Source organism: Microtus ochrogaster, linkage group LG5 (assembly GCF_000317375.1).
Source record: "Microtus ochrogaster isolate Prairie Vole_2 linkage group LG5, MicOch1.0, whole genome shotgun sequence".
Classification (NCBI taxonomy): domain Eukaryota; kingdom Metazoa; phylum Chordata; class Mammalia; order Rodentia; family Cricetidae; genus Microtus; species Microtus ochrogaster.
The window spans coordinates 16,623,893-16,628,719 of NC_022031.1; the positions used below are offsets into that span (position 1 = coordinate 16,623,893).

Consider the following 4,827-nt stretch of genomic DNA (forward strand, 5'->3'; position numbering starts at 1 on the left):
AAAATCATGAAAGAATTCAGTAAATTCTCAGAGTCTGATTACATATAGGAAGAATCACTAGGAAGGAGGAAGGATCACTCAGATTCACACACACGCACATGTACACACATACTCATGCACACATCCAATTGAACACTTATAAATTCTTTTTTGAGTGTTTGAATGGATGAATACCCAGAATATTATTACTCCAGATGAACTTCTAAAGCAGATCAACAGCACACTTTCCAACAGGTGTCTCTTCTTTCTTACTATAGCATTATCATCTATAAAGTGTGTGCAAAACCATTGGAAGATCCATTAACTTTGAAATAGCAACTAAGGAGCAGTTGCTACATTGTGAGGAAAGAGCCAGCTCTGCATTTATAAATTAGCCTAACTATCATCATTTGGAAACATTGTTGAACTCATTTTTATGGAAGCCATTGCTTCACATGAGCAAATTAGAAGAGAACTGCTTGTGTGTTTAACAACAAACTATGAACAGATGAGGGACTGTGATTCTGAAGCCTTTATTGGGCGTGACTTTATTCTCATAGCTCTGTATAAATAGTTGCATGCAGAGAGTATAAACATTATTACGTTGGGTGCTATTGAAATTACCTTGACAAAATTTATTTTTACCAGTTTATTATTATACAACTCAGCACTAAAATGCATCACTTAAACTGTACAATTGTGAGGGCTACCACAGGTTGAGAAAAGCTTCTGATCAGATATATGTATATACACACTTCTCTTCAAAGAGGTTGCATTGGAAAGAAATGTGATTATTTATTGAAAGAAAAAAATATGTGTACTCTGACCAGTACCAAACCAATTCAAAGACTGGAGTTGTCCTTTACATACAAACTAATACTATCTTACTGTCATCTTGTGATCTGTGCTCACCACCACCACCAGCTTAGATGTTCTAGACCTCGACAACTTATTTGTCCCCAGCTTTCTGGGAGGCTGGGAGCATTCCTCCTCTTCCTGAGGCCAGTGCCCAACACACATGGAGCTCTTCCGGAGAGTCACAGTCCGGCAAGGGAAGCCATGGGCATCTGGAGAACAACTCCCATTACAAGCTATGTCACCTCCCTGAAAGCTGAGACAAATTTTGTCATCACCTGAGACTGAACTCATTTCAGGACCCCACCCGAAGAAACAGGGTGAAAAATCAGAGGACCTAATGTCAGTTTAGGATGCTTATCTTGTGGTTATCATGATTTGCTGGGGTAAATACTTAATTCATGAGGTTAAAGGTTTGGTTATCAGTTTTTCGATGTCTACATGAAATAGGAAACATATTGTTAATAATTAGAGTCGGCTGAAAGAGTTTCTCCAAAATATTATTCCCTGGAAGTAAACAGTAGTCTTCAGCAATGAAACGATGGTGCCCATGAGGCTGAATCACTGCAGACAGCTGTGTGGAGGAAAGAGCCATGAATGCGGAGCCTGTTCAGCTGCCAGATGGGCGGCTTTCTTATTTTAGATAAGGAAGAGATAGTTACTCAACATCTGCAGACCACGCTTGCTTGTCACTGGAGACATAAGATATGATTATGCTCACAGAGCTCATAGTCTGGAAGGAAGGGATAAGGGTGTGGAATCTCTCTAGTTCCCACACATTTTCCAGGCCTTTCCCAGGGCAGAAAACCTTTCTTTCTCATGGCTCAATCCCCCACCAATAAGAGTTCATGGAAGACTCAAGAATAATCATGAGTTTCAACCTCTCTTGTCCCATTGCGGAGTCTATATCCAATCACCTGGCCTTGGTCCTTCCCTCTCTCACCCAGTGTCTCAGATACTAGACGCTTCAGTTAGAGCTACTGGGTCAGAAGTACTTGTTTCCAGCCCTTGCGATATGGAAGCCCAAGTACCAGGTTCCTCTCTGTGCTAATTAATACTCAAGATTCTGGAGCAAAAGTTGGTCCTGAGAAAACGCCCAAGATCTGCTCTTCCCACTCTTCTCGCCTCCTTCCTCCTATCGCCAACAGCAAGGAAGAAAGCATGGGCCTCTCTGCCCAATTCTGGGGCCATAGTTCCTGTCTGTATTATCCTTCTCTGCCTTGCTTGCCTGGACACTCTTGCTAAGGCCCTTCACTGGTATTGATGGTGCTTGTTAGCCTCTCTCCCCAACAGGGAGCCTTGAGGTTTCTTTGATCCTGTCTTCCAAAAGGAATGGGTAGTGCGGTGCTCTGAAGAACTTGCTACAAATCATGGTCCTTGTCATCAGGCAAAGGATGAGGTTTCTCATGCCCCAACTCACATGCTCTGCTAGAGTCGGCAGAAGAGTACATTATATTCAGGCAGTACACTGTGGGAGTGGAAGGGGCTGGGAACTTGTGTCTGAGCAAGGAAGGGGCTGACTGTTGACTGGGTCAGTCCCAGCCAGGTTCTTTAAAGGTAAACAGAGCCTTAAAAGCAAATGACAAGGCTCATAACAGAAAAACAGAGATACAAACTCTTTAAGTATATACATATCTAGCTAATTAGCTGTGGAAGGTTGGTTGTCTGTTATCAAGGTCTTATGTAGCACAGGCTAGCCTTGAACTCATCATATAGCCAAGAATAACAGTGCACTTCTGATCCTTCTACTTCTATCTCCCAGTTGGGATGGTGGGCATGTACCATCATCTACAGTCTCTTATGGTGTTGGAGACTGCTCTCCGGGCTTCATGCACAGTAGATTAACACTCTACCAACTAAGCTATATTCCCCAGACTCCCATGGGAATTCTAACACTTTATAGGAATTTGAGTGGTTCAAATCATCCCTACCACTGTGCAATAGACACTGTTCAGAGAACTAGAAACCAAGCTCTTATTTAATATATTCCGAATCATATGGCATATTGAAGAAATGGCACTCAGACCCAGATGTTTTGGATTTAAAGCTTGTGTTCCAATTTTTTCACTTGATTACATAAAATTATGTAAACAATAGTTCTCCACTGGACATTCTAGAACAAGAGGAAAGGTACAGTTGAAATAGAATCCTCGAGAAAACGGTACTGTGAATACAAGAAACTAGAATAAAGCAAGAACAGGAAGAGGAAAAGTACAATTAACTTGGCCTTTAATTCTCTAGACAGTGAGAAACCTCAGTGCATGGGACCAAGGTAAAATTGACTATTTTCAAGGCTTCTTTTCAATTTGTTGCTTACAACGTATCCTTGCCATCTTTTCCCTCCTGAGCTCTGGCTTCTGCTCAGGTCTATCCCCGGGTCATTTCTTTCCCCTTCTATTGTTCTCATGCTACTCAATTTCAGCAGTGGAAATTGAAGTCAGGAAATGAGAAAATCCAATGTCACAAATAGAATGGTCCATGCAGGAACCTGAGGATGCACACAGATGTAGCTGCTGCAGAGCCCAGGAGGGGAAAGCTATGGGGGCAGAGCTTAGGTGGCTTCTCACCTGACTTACTTTCCAGTATGTGATGTTTCAGTTGTTTCCTGAGAAGAAGTGGCGAGCATGTAGGGGGGAAACAATAAAAATCAGCATGGACAGTCTACTTGGCCTTTGAAAATGAAAACTTGGCTGTATTGTTGTATAGGAAGAACAAATGTTAACTCCAAAAGTAAGGAAATATTGCTTAGGCTCTACAAATTTATTGAGACCCATTTTTTTTCCTGCTTTTCTCTTTCCTAGATAATATGTAAGAAATCTTCATCACTTTTGATCATGGTACAATAAAATACGTACAATGTTTCTTTTGTATTTGTTGACGTGGTTAACAAGGCCTTATAAAAAGGAATGATAAAGCATAAACAAAGTTCTCACTTTCCCTGATGTGAGAGGCAGCTACAGATCAACATCTGAGTGAGGATAGCATCACTTGGAAGTCAGGCTCCACTCTCTTCCCCCTGAGCCTCATTATTTCCCAACATGGACCATTCCCACTGTTTTTAAAAACCCAGGACCTGGTACCCATATCCAGATAGCCTCAAACTCTCTCTTCTCTGTCTCTTTGAGGCTTGTAGTTCTAGAAGAAAGGAGTTAAAGGGTCTGGGTGTGTGGGGGGGTGTGTTTGAGACATGGGTATATGAGCTGGGTATTCATAAGTCAAAGATGAAAAAAGATAGCAGGAAATGCTGGGCTGGGGCCACCTCATCTCAGCACAGCAGTTTATGTGGAATCCCAGACTTTTGCATTTGAACATGGACTTCCAGGCTGTCCAGAAAGTATACTGACCAACATGGGAGGACAGATCATTTTGGCATTCTTAGCTTGGAATGCTTAGTGTTTGCATATGTATTATGATCGTGTCTAATGGCACTCCTGACCCATTCCCTACTGAATATTAGGGGAAGCTCTGGTTTACACTTGATCCCGACCTGCAGGGAATCAGATCATCTAGCCTCAGGACGCAGGTGTTTAAGCTGACAGCACTCACACTCGTCGGCCCTTTGCTCACAGGACTGGTGTCTCCAAACCTTGAAGATGAGAAATGGCAGCCATCCCACCGGCTCCAGTCCTCGGACTTTGCAGCTCAACTTCTCAGAATCTGTGAGAAACCTCAGTTTCCCCTCTATAAGGTGATCTTCTGTTATGTTACTTTATGAAGATAATCCATTACTTGGCTCTCATAGTCTGTTTCTACCTAGCACAGCAAGATTGAATGAACCCATTACTCACTAGCCCCAAACATGAAAGCATCATGATGGAGAGCTTTAATATTATTTGTTTAAATATGTCCACTGGATCAACCCAAAGCAGCTCAAGGAGTCTGATTGGGTGGTGGTTGTAAGTGGCTAATAAGTTGAGAGTCCTATCTATGACTGTCCAAACAAACAAACAAACAAACCCCCAAAACCCATGACAATGCACCTGAACAAAACTC

The 4,827-nt window shown here is 42.2% G+C and overlaps 1 protein-coding gene across 1 annotated transcript in view; it reads left to right on the forward strand.

Moving 5' to 3' along the window:
* Cpa6 (carboxypeptidase A6) overlaps positions 1 to 4,827 on the forward strand; it is a 304,169-nt gene that overhangs the window by 77,317 nt on the left and 222,025 nt on the right. The gene's annotated exons all lie outside the window — the stretch shown is intronic.